Source organism: Nicotiana sylvestris, chromosome 12, assembly GCF_000393655.2.
Source record: "Nicotiana sylvestris chromosome 12, ASM39365v2, whole genome shotgun sequence".
Taxonomy (NCBI): Eukaryota; Viridiplantae; Streptophyta; class Magnoliopsida; order Solanales; family Solanaceae; genus Nicotiana; species Nicotiana sylvestris.
This window is the reverse complement of record NC_091068.1, coordinates 129,876,397-129,891,841: the sequence shown is the minus strand read 5'-3', so window position 1 is coordinate 129,891,841 and position 15,445 is coordinate 129,876,397. Positions and strand designations below refer to the sequence as shown.

Below are 15,445 nucleotides of genomic sequence, written 5' to 3'. Positions count from 1 at the left end.
GAGAGAATACGAAGGAAAAACAGCTGGTTTAGCCAAGTATGTGAGTGTGTGTGACCCTCCACTTGGAGGAGCTGGAATAGTGGACCCTACATGAAATTATCAGTTACCCCACACAACTCACTATTTTTTTGTATTTGATGAACAATGATTAGATTCTTTAAACATATTTAGCCGACACAATTTTCATTGTACCGTTAAGCATTTATGGTATCTCCAGTTTTCACATTCCAAAAAAGAAAAAAACACGCAGTTTAATTTGTTATGGTTTTGGATCATAATTAATATGTATTGCACAAATATTCTAAAATATATTCTGCAAAAGTATTTCCGGTGTAAAGGAGTAGGATAAATGATTAATGTATTGATGGTGTAAGAAATTAATTACATAATTGGTGCCGTCATATGAATAAAATACTATACCTTGTATTTGAACTCATGAACTAAAATAATTTTGTAACCACATTTGGGATTTACCCTAAAATCTTCAGAAGTTCACCTATATGCCGAATTTTTTTTGCTTATTTGCACGATATAAAATTTCGACAAAGGATATTCAATTGAACCCTTAAGCTTCGGCCTAGATTACATATAGCTAATTGATCATATAGAATTAGTAATCTAGAAAGATAGAGAAGTAATTTGCTAATATAACAAATTAAATTACATCTATTATATATAAAAAATTACATTATCAGTGTAAACATCTAATTGTTAGTGTCTGGAAATTGAGTTTAAAGAAAGGATATATTACTATTGACAACAACAACAACAACAACAACAACAACGACCCAGTATAATCTCACAAGTGGGGTCTGGGGAGGGTTGTATGTACGCAGACCTTACCCCTACTCCGAAAGGTAGAGAAGCTGTTTCCAGGAGACCTTCGGCTCAAAAGAAGCAATAGGAGATGATATATTACTATTGACAAAAGTAATTTTAAAATTTAAAATCGTCTGTAAAATTGAAGTAGTGTTGTCTTTTCAGATGTATAATGTTTTTCCATGTAAATTAAAAAAAAAGTAAATTCATAAATATTTTTCTTTTTAAATATTAATATGTAAAAGATTGCTTTTACCAAATGCAGACTTTCTTGTTCTTTACTAACCAATGATTACTTCCACATTGTTTATATTTATGCTTACAATTGGTTTCAGTGGAAGTAGTTTATTCGTCCTACCATTCGATTTCGGATGCTGCCATGTTAGATAAAGTTAAACAAACAGTTATCTAATTCAGTTGGTGAATATTAATAGAGTTCTGAAAATAATTACTTAACTTTATCCCTTTATGGTTCAAAAAATAACGGAACAAGCAACAGCATATTACAATCCCAGAAATTAAGGCTGGGGCTATGGGTTACATATGGTGATTAATATTCTCGTTGTCCCAATTTATTTGATGTATTTCGAATTTCGAGAATTAAACTGTTCAATTTTTATTGCGAATAGAATTTTTTCTTTTTTTAAAAATAAAATTTACATATTTGGGAACACATTAAACCTTAAAAGTACTATAAGCCTCAATAATTAATAAATTAAAATATTTAAAGACATATAAAGAATCATGATAAAAAAACTCATTTCGACTCTCAAAATTCAAAATGCATCAAATAAATTAGAACAAATGAGTATAATTTTATATTGTGCAAAATATTTTTAAATGATATGATAGCCTGCCTTTTTCCTTTGTTAGACCTTTTACTTTATTTTTGCAACAAAGGTTCATGCATTTGACGAAATCTTCCAGTTGTTCTTAATCTTAGTATATCTACTTCTCATAGAAGGGCTGGAACTTTGTAAACATTACAATTTGTGCTCATCATCTACAGTTATGCGCTCCCTAACCAAAAGGCAAAACTCAAGAAGCCAACTACCATTAATATATAAAGAATTAACTTAAATGGTCGTTAATCTAATCACTTAATCTAAAAATAGTAGGCGAATGTATAGTATAAATATAGTAAAAAGGTAAACAATGAATGATTGGTTGTGTAAAGATACTTTAATACTCTATATAGTATCTGCAAATAGTTGATGGTGATTGAAAATCTGAATTATTCAAATTGATGGTGCTGTTGAACCTCTCCTTAGATTTCTATTTTCATTTAGCCATATTGGTTATAAAACATGTATGTCGTTAAACGGAAACAGACGATAATCATAAAATTAGTTGTTATTTTCTTGTTTTCTTAAAGGTTTCGGTAGAATTGGTTGTCATTTAAGCATCCTTTGCGATTATGCATAGTTGTTGCTATTGTAATACCTGGCTGTCGAAACTCAATAATGCTTGTCATGAATAGAAATATGTTGGGACATATCAACTACCACACAAACATACTGTATAGGGTAAAATTAATTTTACATTAAATAATCGAATGATTGTGTGACACGTGAAATCGGAGGCAAACGAAAGATGAATCGAGTAAGAACCAAGATCGAGGATAACAGCTGTAATTGGTATCGGATAAATTCCGAAGGGAGCATGATCAACGGAAGCAAAAAGAATGTTCGTAAGAATTAAGAATATTCCTTAATATTAAATAGGCAGCCGTTGCAGAAAACTTTAGCATTCATGACATGCCGTTATATATTCGTCAATGGCCCCTATTATTGTCATTTAAGAGAGGGTTGATCCTCGAATATTGTTTCCTAGGCATAGCTAGCTATAATTAGGGACTTCAACAACCATCGTAAGCATACAAAATCTTGGGCAAAACTTGTGATACATTCTATTCTCAAGCTAAATAATATAACTTTATTTCCTGCTTTATATTGCTATTATTTTTGTCCTCGGTGGCATCGCTCCCGGAGCCAAATCTGCCATTTCTTTGGTTTTTATGCTAAGTCTTATTTTTAATCTAATTTATTTATCATTTTTGGATCAAATCAGTTCGCTTGTCTATAAACCACGTAACAAATTCAATTGTACCATTTTATGGGTAAGCAGTTTGGCGCCACTGTGGGGCTTAGACAGTTGCGTAATTGAATTGATCCATGTATCTATTACTAACTTGTTTGATTCTTTGTTTCATAGCAAAAAATCGGAAAAAAGGCAGCTAACGATGCCAACATCGCACACAATGTTGAGGTTGTTACACCCTATGTTTTCGTACGTAAAAGTATGCCATAAGTAAATTGATGAAAGCTCGAAAATGAGATGTTACATCTCGCATTTTCGTACGTTAAGGTTTCGTCGATTAAGCTCAGGAATAAGATTATTTTGAGGTTATAAGTATTATGCTATTTCAGACAAGTGATAAGTAAATTCGTGAAGGTGAGAGGGTAAGCGAATCGAAGAAAATGAGTTTCGTCGAAATTTGACATTTTGGGATAAAATAGGGTCCGAGCTATAATACCCGGTATTTATGGACTAGTGCCATACAACGTACCATATGACCATGATAGTAAGGTATATAAAATATGTTAAAAGTGAGTAGTATTTTAAGTAATTTGAGGTAATTCTTAATTATGTGGATAATTGAGTAATTAGTAATTTTAGTGGGAGATTAACTAATTAATTAGTTTATTTGGATAAGTTTGATTAGTCTCCTTAACGTGGCAGCCCAAGTAATGACTCTTAGTCATTAAAATAGGTGGCATATTAGGGGCCTTTAGGCCAAAGCTTAGTCATCCTAAAATGGGGCCCACTCTATTTGATTAAAGAAACCACCTCCCTACATCATTAAAGGGAAATGACAATGTTTACTTAATAACGGATGATGGAATTCTCTAAAGGGATTCTTATGAACCCCGACAAGGTCCAACGTGAATTGCAAATTCGAAAAAAGCTCGGTACAATCTTTCTCAAGAATATCATACGAATTTTTCCCTACTTCGATCCGCCGTTATGTATTTTCGCAAAAGGCATATATTAGAGCGATTGTCAAGAGAATCGGTTCAGGTATGTTAAGGCTATCCCTTCTTTATTTTTGATATGATCCATACGATACAAACGAAATGAGCAAATGCACAACTTCCATAAATGACTATATTCATAGAAATACTAGAGGTTCCTATGTTCTTGATTCTCCATATGTCTTATTAATCTATCGTCTGTTCATGGGTCTCAGAAAATATGTAAGTTGATAAAGTTTATTTCATGATTTAATCAGAGGCATAATGGTCTTATGACGTTCTGAGAGATTTATTGACGTGCTTCTCATGCATTGCGTTCATTTATACGTGTACATTGACCTAATGATCATATGACGTTATATACACGTACACACACACACACACACACATATATATATATATATATATATATATATATATATATATATATATATATATATATATGTATATGGGATATGGAAAAAGATTACGGCGTTATATACGCACCACCACCTGATCAGCTGGTATACATTGATGATTTTGCCCATAGTGGTCGAGATGATATGATGGTATGCCCTCAGAGGCTTGATGATGTTGTTTACACGTATATATGTGCATGGTATGACATTTATACATATATGCATGACATTTTAAATGATTTACAGAGCTATTCAGACTTACATGTCGAGTCTTTTACTTCATGTTTCTCTCATGACTTTCATTTACTGATGTTCATTCCTTACATACTCGGTACTCTATTTGTACTGACATCCCTTTTGCCTGGGGATGCCGCGTTTCATGCCCGTAGGTCCCGGTAGACAGGTTGAGAGTCCTCCAAGTAGGCTACCAGCTCAGCGGAAGGTGTTTGTGCGCTTCATTTGTTCCAGAGTTGCTTATTTGGTCAGTATGATTAGTACATGTATTGATTGGTATGTGGGGCCCTGTCTCGACCTTTATGATATTATGTACTCTTAGAGGCTTGTAGATATATATCATGTTTATGAAAGATTGTATAGCTTTGTCGGCCTATGTTCAGTATACGAGTGATCATTTTGGTCTTATAGGCCCGTATGTCATATGTATAGGTCGGTATAGAGTACTTCCTCATGCTTTATTCTAGTCATCTCATGACAACCTTTCTGGTTCATTACCTATGATAATATGATACGAAAGATACGTTATATTGGTACTCGGTTGAGTAAGGCACCAGGTTCCCGTCACGGCCCATTAGTCTGGGTCGTGACAGAGGCGCACGAAAATCTGCCTCAACATGAGGATTCAACTAGTAATACTCGCAACGAGGGGGACTTAGAAACTCCAGTATATGGCGGATAATATCCCTGGCATGTGTGGGAAATGACTCCCGATGCCGCTGAGGACGAGCATGTCGCTTAAATGGTAAGGATCTTGAGAGAGTAGCAAAAGGTTGTCATGGGCCATCTATCAAGGCAGGACCAGGTCATGATAGAACTAAAGCAGGCGTTATCAGGCACTTCTAATAATGCAAACGGAAGAGGCCTAGCTCCTCTTAGCGCTCCTACAAATCAAACGATTCAAAGAGTTAACAATAACACCCCGAGGGGTGAGGTTGACTACGACCGAGCGGGGAAAACCAGTAGCAAATCTGATAACGACAATGATAACGATTCCTTCAAAACAGAACTCATGAAATTTATGAGGGAAATGAACGAGCGAATGGATTAGAACGCGAATGAATTCCACGCCCGAATGGGTCAAATTTCGGGCGCACCACCAGTTTTGAAGGGTCCAGATTCGAAGAAGTACACCAGTTGCCGTTTAAAACGAGCTCAACACGAGAATTGATTTTGAAATGGTTCAATATGTTGGACATACCAAAGTACGATGGGACTTCAGATCCTTAGGATCACATCACAACCTACATAATGGTAGTGAAAGGAAATGACTAGACCCAACCTGAGATCTAGTCGGTTCTACTGAAGAAATTTGGGAAAATCCTCACGAAAGAGGCACTGACATGGCATTCACTTCTATCTGAGCACTCAATAGATTCTTTTGAAATGCTCGTAGATTTCTTCATTAAGGCCCATGCCGGGTCCAGGAAGGTCCAGGCCCGGAAGGCGGACATACTTAGAATTTCAAAATGAGAGTCTGATTGTAGCGTGAGTTCGTGATCAGGTTTCAAAAAGAAAGGATGTTGTTATCGGCCATGCAAGTGGGCAGCTGAGGCACTCACAAAAAGTTTGAACCCGAAGAGCTCCGACGCCTCCTGAAAGTTGAAGGAAAACCTGCTCGAGTTCCAAGCAATCACATGGGCTGATGTCCAAAACCGTTATGAATCAAATATAAGGATAACAGATGATCTCAGGTTCCGACATCAACCAAGGGTCGGGACCGAGACAAGAACCAGGATAAATTCAAAGATGATTTTGATGCAGATTAGCGATCTTCTAAGGGCCTGTTCTTGCCGTACGAGAGAGCCGAAGGACACGACATCAAAGGGTTCCGGTCTGCGGATAGGTTTTCCCGTGATAGAAGAACCGACCGCGGCTAGAACAATAGGTCATTGCAAGACAAAGAGGTATCAAGGTCCCGGGATTCCACTTATCCTAAGTTTCAGAGTACAATTTCAACGTTAGCGTCATGGAGTTGCTATCGGTGATAAGAAATATCAAAGAGGCACTATTCCTGAAGCCAACCAGATTCGATCCCAGCCAACGGGACCCCAAATTATGGTGTGAATATCATGGGACTTATGCCTACGGAACTAGGGACTGCCACCATCTACTCGAGGAGGGGGCAACGCTTTTGGCCATCTTAGGGAGTTTTTGAGCGACTGAGCCAAGAATTATTACGGCGACAAATGTGACAACACAGAACCCTCGAAGATAGAGTAAGACCCTCATCGGCTAACCATCAACATGATTTTCGGAGTAAGTGAAATCAATGAGGTAACCTACTCGGTGACCAAAAAGACAAAAATATCGGTAACCCACATGAAGAGACTCTGGGAAGTCGCTGAAGACGTTATTACCTTCACGAAGGAGGACGCCGACGGACTTCTTATACCGCAAAATAACGCCCTGGTAATTTCTCTTAATGTTTTAAATTTTAAGATTAAACATGTTTTGGTTGACCCAGGAAACTCAACCAACATATTTCAATGGAGAGTGTTGGAACAAGACAAATTAACTGTAAGCATCATTGCGGCGACAAAGGTTATCGCCGAGTTCAATCTAGAAAGTGTGACAACTCGAGGGGAGATCTTGCTGCCCACGAACGCAGAGGGGGTCATGAAGACCACCTTATTTGAAGTGGTGGATATTGGCTATAAAATAATCCTCGATAGATCATGGTTACATGAGATGAAGGTTGTACCATCAACTTATCACCAATTGCTAAATTTCCCAAACCTAGAGAGAATCAAGCAAATAAGAGAAGATCAACCAGCAACAAGAGAAATGATTGTAGTGTCAGTTTCCAGCAGTAAAAACCTAATAAATAGCAATTACAGGAACCGATGCTTACTCCCGAGCTGAGCAAAAATGATAAATACGAGGGGGTATGGAATCCCACTAGGTACCGAGATACTTTAAGGTAGCAGAAGAAATAGACACAACCAAGTCCGTGACAGAAGTGCTCGAACAAGTAGCTTTGTTTGAAGAATTCATGGAGAAAAATTTCACTTGGGAACATGACTCAATCCCGAGCTCAGGTCAAGGTTAATTATTTTATTAAAATCAACATTGAGAATTTTGTATGATCTCACTCGGAGATGAAAAAATTCCCACTAGAGGTGGCCATGCATAAGCTAATCCTGGACCCAAGCATCCCTCCGGCGAGGCAAAAGAAATGCCTGATAGCCGAGGTTAGAAACAGGTTTGTTAAGGAAGAGGTAACTCGATTACTAGATAGTGTAGTTGTAGTTCCAAAAAAGAATAATAAATTTCGAATGTGCGTAGATTACAAAGACTTGAATAAGGCGTGCCCGAAAGACTCGCTCCCACTGCCAAACATTAATCAAATGAGTGATATAATGGTCGGGCACGAGTTAGTGAGTTTCCTTTATGCCTATTTCGGGTACAATCACTTAATACAAACCCGAAGGATCAAGAAAATACTTCATTCATAACGAACTTTGGCACATATTGTCATAATGTGATGCCCTTTGTGCTGAAAAATGCTGGAGCCTCTTATTAGAGGCTCATGAACAAGATGTTTGAGAAACAAATAGGTAAAACACTGGAATTCTACGTAGATGACACGTTGGTCAAATATTTAAATGCAGGTGACCATTTAAAACGCCTCCAAGAAAACCTTCGATATCTTGAGGAAGCATAACATGGAACTCAACCCCGAAAAATGCACGTTTGGGGTTAGCTCCGGTAAGTTCTTGGGTTTCCTAGTTTCACAAAGAGGGATCGAGGTAAATCCGACAAGATCAAAGCTATCGAGGACATCTCAGACCAGCTAACAAGCATGAAAGAAGTCCAAAGGCAAACCTGGAGATTGGCCTCTCTAAGTAGGTTCATCTCTATATCCTCGAAAAAATTCCATCACTTCTTCTCACTTTTGAAGAAGAAGAGCAATTTCGAATGGACTTCAAAATATCAACATGCCTTAAAATACTTGAAATGTTACCTATCGAGCCCCCCGTTACTATCAAATCTAGGAGAAGGCGAACATCTGCTAATATACCCAGCGGTATCTGAGGTAGAGGTAAGTGTTGTTCTAGTCCGAGAGGATAAAGGTACGCAATCTCTTATCTATTATGTTAGAAAATTTTTGTCAAGAGTGGAAAATTGTTATCCGCACCTCAATAAATTGGTCTTAGCTCTCGTAGTCGCCTCTCGAAGCTTAGGACTTATTTTCAGTGCCACCTGATAGCCATTATAACAATATTTCCCTTGTATAATGTCCTTCATAAACCTGAGTGGTTAGGATGGTTGGACAAATGGCAGTTGAAATTAGCAAATTTGATATTGAATATAAACCTAAGACTGCAATAAAATCACAAGTTTTGGATGACTTTGTGGCTGATTTCAGTCCTAGGTTATTGCCTTCGGCTGCAAAAGAAGCGATGATGTTGTTGGAAATAATAACACAAGGAGTTTGGATCTTGTTCACAAATGGATCTTCTAATGTGAAAGGGTCCGAGATCGGGGTGGTCCTAATTACTCCTTCGGGGGAGATCCTCAGGCAGGCCATAAAACTGTTTTGTCGACTAACAGTAAAATTGAGTATGAGGCTTTGATTGCATGACTTGAGCTGGCCTGGGGACTTGGCTCCAAGGTTGTCGAAATCAAATGTGATTCCCAACTGGTAGTAAACCAAGTATATGGAATTTTTTATCGAAAGGAGGAGTGCATGCAATAATACGCGATTAAAGTTCAAACTTTGCTTACACGATTCAAAGAGTAGTCAATCATACACATACCAAGAGAAGAGAACGTAGAAGTAGATGCATTGGCCAATTTGGGGTTATCTACGTTGATGAAAGGATCTGATTCCGGCACTGCCGTTCAACTTATGCATTCAGTACTAGATGTAGACGGCTGTTGTGAAGTAAACACAACCAAGCTAGTATGGGACTGGAGGAATGAGTTTATCGATTACCTTTAGCATGGCAAGTTGCCTAAATACCCAAAGTCATCTCGGGCACTACGAACCAAAGCGGCGTTATAGCCTCTTGGGTGGATAGTTATATAGAAGATTCTTCCAAGGCCTATTGGTCTGATGTTAAGGAGCCTCAGACTACCTAATGAGAGAAGTACATGAAGGAATGTTAGGAACCACTCAGGTGCAAATTCATCGGTGCTAAAACTGGTTAGGGCAAGATACTACTGGCCCTTGATGGAACAAGACGCAAAGGCATTCGTTCAAAAATGCGACAAGTGTCAATGCCATGCACAGTTGGTGAACCATCTGGCAAATAAATTTGCTTGTCTATAAACCATGTACCAAATTCAACTGTATCATTTTATGGGTAAACAATTTAGCGCCCATCGTGGGGCTTAGGCAATTGCGTAATTGAGTTGATTCTTGCATCTGTTACTAACTCATTTGATTCTTTGTTTCATCATACACAATGTTGAGGCACATGAAAATCTATGTCAACATGAAGATTCAATTAGTAACACCTACAATGAGGAGGATGTGGCAACTCCGGTCCATGGCAAACGATATCCCTAACATGTGCGGGAGACGACTCCTGATGACACCGACGACAAGCATGTTGTGAAAATGGTAAGGATCTTTAGAGAGCAGCAAAAGGCCAACATGTGTCATCTCTCAAGGCAGGACCAGGTCATGACAGAACTAAAGTAGGCATTATCAGGCGCTTCCAGCAACACATATGGAAGAGGCCCAGTTCCTCCTAACGTCCTGCAAATCAAACCGCTCAAAGAGTTGATAACAACACCCTGAGTGGTGAGGTCAACTTCGATGGAGCTGGAAGGACCAACAATGGATCCAGTGACAACAATGGTAATGATCTCTTCAATACCGAACTCATGAGATTCATGAGGGAAATGAGTGAGCATATGGATCATAACGCGAATGAGTTTCACGGCTGAATGGATCAAATTCTGGGCGTACCATCAGTTTTGAAGGACCAGATTAGAAGAAGTACACACAGTTACCGTTTAAGCCGAACGCAGCATCGGAATTGATTTTGAAACTATTCAAGATGCTATATATGCCAATGTACGATGGGACTTCAAATCCTTAGGAGCATATCACAATCTATACAACATCAATGAAAGGAAACGACTTGGCCCAGCATGAGATTGAGTCAGCTCTGCTGAAGAAATTTAGGGAAACCCTTACGAAAGGGGTACTGGCATGGTATTCACTTCAACCCAAGCACTCGATAGATTCTCTTGAAATGCTCGCAAATTATTTTATTATGGCCCATGCAGGGGTAGGAAGGTCCAAGCCCGGAAGGCAGACATTCAGAATCGCACAAGGAGAGTACAAATTGCTATGAGAGTTCGTGATCAGATTCCAGAAAGAAAGAATGTTGTTACCAGTTGTACCAGATGAGTGGGTAGTGGAGGCATTCACTAAGGGTTTGAACCCGAAAAGCTCCAACGCCTCTCAAAAATTGAAGGAAAGCCTACTCGAGTTCCAAGATACCACATGGGCGGATGCCCATAACCGCTATGATTAGAAGATGATCAGATCGGCCTCCCGACATAAACTAAGGGATGGGACCAAGACAAGAACCAGGATAAGTTCAAGGATGACTTTGATGCAGACCGACAATCTTCCAAGGGCCGATTCTTGCCTTACGCGAGAGCCGAAGGACGCGACAACAAAGGGTTCTGGTCCTTAGATAGGTTCTCTCCCAATAGAAGAACTGACCATGGGTAGAATTACAGACCACTACAAGAAAAAGAGGTACCGGGGTCCCAGGATTCCTCATATCCTAGGTTGTTAGATTATAATTTCAACATCAACATAGTAGAGATGGTATCGACAATGAGAAACAACAAGGAAGTGCGGTTCTCAAGGCCAATCAGATCCGATCCCAGCCACAGGGATCCCAACTTATGGTGTGAATATCATGGAACTCATGGTCACAGAACTGAGGACAATCGACATCTACATGAGTAGGTGGCAATGTTATTAAAGAACGTCCATCTCAATGATTTCTTGAGTGACCGGCCAGAACAATTATGGCCGCAATTGAGATAATGCAAAACCCTCAAAGATAGGGGAAGACCCTCCTCGACTAACTATCAATATGATTTTGCCTGGGGGGGATGATGAGATCAATGGTGTACCTTTCTCGGTAGCTAAGAAAACAAAGGTATCAGTAACTCACAGCAAAAGACTCCAAAAAGTCGTCGTATACGACATCACCTTCATGGAGAAAGACACCGATAGACTCTTTCTCCCACACAATGACGCCCTGATAATTTCTCTTAATGTCCTAGATTTCTAAATTAAATGTGTTTTGGTTGACCCAAGAAGTTCAGCCAATATCATTTAATAGAGAGTGCTTGAGCAAGCCAAATTAACCGAAAGTATCATTATGGCAAAAAAACTTCTTGCCGTGCTCAATTTGGTAAGTGTGTCAGCTCGAGGAGAGATCCTATTGCCGTGAATGCCGAAGGGGCCACGAAGACCACCTTATTTAAGGTGGTAGACGACGACATGGGCTACAACATAATTATCAGTAGACCATAGTTATATGAGATGAAGGTCGTACCATCAACATATCACCAACTACTGAAATTCCCAACCTTAGAGGGAATCAAGCAAATAAGAGGAGACCAACCGGTAGCGAGAGAAATGAACACAATGTCAATTTCCAACAGTAAGGGGAAGGAACCCAACAAATAGCAATTACATGAGCCAACGCCTACTCCCAAGCCGAGCGAATATGATAAAGACAAAGGGGCATCAGAATCCTATCGGTACTGAGATACTTTCAGGTACCGAAAGAAACAAACGCAACCAAGTCCATGGCAGAAGAGCTCGAACAAGTAGCTTTGTTTGAGGAATTCCTAGAGAGAAAATTTCACTTGGGAACATGACTCAATTGTAAGATCAAGTCGGTGTTTATAGATTTCCTTAAAACTAACATTGATTGTTTTGCATGGTCGCACTCAAATATGATAGGTATCTCGCTAGAGGTGGTCATGCATAAGCTAAGCCTGGACCTAAGCATCCCTCTGATGATGCAAAAGAAACACCCAATAACCAAGGTCAGAAACATATTTGTTAAGGAAGAGGTAACTCGATTACTTGACATCGGTACAATCTGGGAGGTGAAAAATCCTGATTGGCTAGCTAATGTAGTTATAGTTCCAAAAAAGAATAACAAATTTCGAATGTGCATAGATTACAAAGACTTGAATAAGGCATGCCCTAAAGACTCGTTCCCACTGCCAAACATTGATCAAATGATTGATGCAACGGTCAAGCAGGAGTTAATGAGTTTCCTTGATGCCTATTCTAGGTACAATCAAGTTAAGATAAACTCGGAGGATCAGGAAAAGACTTCATTCCTAACAAACTTTGGCACACATTATTATAATGTGATACCCTTCAGGCTAAAAACATCAGAGCCACTGATCAGAGGCTCGTAAACAAGATGTTCGAGAAACAAATATGTAAAATAATGGAAGTCTACATAGATGACCTGTTGGTCAAGTCTTTGAATGCAGGTGACCATTTAAAACACCTCTAGGAAACCTTCGATATCTTGAGGAATCATAACATGAAACTCAACCACAAAAATGTGCGTTCGGGGTTAGCTCCGATAAGTTCTTGGGTTTCTTGATTTCACAAAGGGGGATCGAGGTAAATCCCAACAAGATAAAAGCCATCGAGGACATCCCAGACCAGCTGACAAGTGTGAAAGAAGTCCAAAGGCTAACCGGGTGATTGGCCGCTCTAAGCAGGTTCATCTCTCGATCCTCGATAAAATGTCATCACTTCTTCTCACTTCTGAAGAAGAAGGACAATTTCGAATGGACTCCAGAATATCAATGATAATAGGCTAGATTCATGTAGTTTGACGACTATTTATGCCCCAACTTGACTATGCTTCACCATTCTAGGAAGGTTAAATGACGATAAAATGGCTCTAATTGTAAATTTCATGTTTTGCAGGAGCAAGTCGTGCTTATGAGGACTCAGGACAGTGTTCGGAGCTAAATTAAAGCAAGGAAAGCCCCTCAGAGTTGAGTACATATGAAAGAAGAAAGAAAAGAAGAGAGAAATAGTTGATCCACTCTAGCGTGGGCTGAGCGCGGCCTTAGTGCAGCCACGCTAGAGCAGAAGAAACAAGACAGTATAGAATGCCATATGCGCGTCCACTAGCGCAGCCGCGCTAGTCATTCTGGAGCGCAGAAATTTTAGGGGTAATCTTGGAAGTTTGGGGGTAATCTACTTAACCTATAAGAGGTCCAGCTCGCCCAAAAAGAGGATATCAAGGTTTTTATGGTTTTGTTCAAGGCAAGAAGAGGCAAAAAACAAGGAGGATAATTCAACATCGAGTTCTACCTTTCTTCTTTTTGTTTTTATCATTCATGATAAATTTTGCTATAGTTATTATGAACATGATTATAAGTAGCTAATTATTTAGTCTAGGGTTTTGGTGGAACCTATTGAGGGATGAACTTCTCGTTGTGTTAATATAGTTTGCCCAGTTTAATCTCTATTTGTTCATATACATTCTTGTTGTAGTTAATTGATAGGATCCTCAATTAGTTGTGCCTATTTAATATGTATTACTCGGGAGAGAGTTCATATTTTGGTAGTTGATGAATAACACCACTCCCAAAGTATATAAGGAATCAATAACCGATGGTTTAAAGGTGGGATTAGGGATAACGAAACCTTGGATGAGATCTAAGTGAGCTGTAATAAAAGCCAACTAGCGTAACTCAGGAGAATGCGTTTAGTAAATTGTCGTAATTACTCGGGAGAGAGTTACGGTAGGAAGAGTGCTCATGATCGATAGAGACGATTAGGCAAATCTATACGAAACATAACATGAAGGGATTCCATCAATAGGGGAAATCACAACCTTAGATCCTTCTCTTATTTGTTTACAACTCAGTCATAGTTAGCTTTTAGTTTACTTAATTTTATTCAGTTATAGTTAGTAGAAATATCACCAGCTGTTATTCAAAATATCTGGAAGTTGATTACGGAGAATTGAGTGAGTTTGACAAAAGTAATTGGTAGGTTAATTCCCCGTGGGATTTGACTCTAGGCTAATACCCAGATTATATTTGCAACGACCGCTTGTCCTTTTTATAAGGCATAGTTGGGCGTGATCAAATTTTGGTACAGTTGCCAGGGAATTAATGATGTTATCAATTACAATTGAAAGAAATACAAAAATTCTTAGTGTAGTCAATTTTCTTTATTATCAATCCATACATTGAAATTTTAATGTTTGCTAACTTGGTTGTACATGTGCATGCCTAGAAACTCATCGAGAACTGGTGAAGTGTTTGAAGCATTATCATATTCCGAGAAAGTTTTCAAGGCCTTGAATCAGGCCAACTGGAAAAACAAACAACAACAATCAACTGAACAACCTGAACTAGACATGGCAGACCAGGTAAACATCAAAGACAACAACGGGGATAACATGGAAGACCCAACTGCGCAGGTAGTGGCACCTCTAGTTCTAGAGGCTCATCTATATGACTGGGCGCAACCCACAACAGAGAATTTGGTCACAACGATATTAGTCCCGCAGATACAGGTTGAATCTTTTCAAATCACAAACAACATGTTGCACTTGTTGCAAAACAAGGGACTATTTTTGGGGTCATACATTGAAGATCCTCAACAACACTTGAAGAATTTCCTATCAATCTGCAAAATTCAAGGCAACCCAATGTAATTCAGGAAGCAATAAAGTTGTTGTTGTTTCCATTCTCAGTGACATGAGCTGCCCAGACTTAGCTAAATTCACTCCCTATTAATTCCATCGTGACTTGGGAGGAGTTAGTCAAGCAATTTGTGAATAAGTTTCATCTACCCAACAAGACTGCTAATCAAATTGATGAAATTTTGAGCTTCAGACAGAAACCAATGGAAACATTGTAAGAAACATGGAAATGATTTAAAGGGATATTGGTTATATGTCCGCACCACGGTAT

General features: G+C 38.8%; 1 non-coding gene across 1 annotated transcript; it reads right to left on the bottom strand.

Moving 5' to 3' along the window:
* Window positions 1-15,338: 15,338 nt before the first annotated feature.
* LOC138884460 (small nucleolar RNA R71) lies at window positions 15,339-15,445 on the bottom strand. The gene has a single exon (XR_011404653.1). It is a non-coding gene; the product is annotated as a small nucleolar RNA R71 (small nucleolar RNA).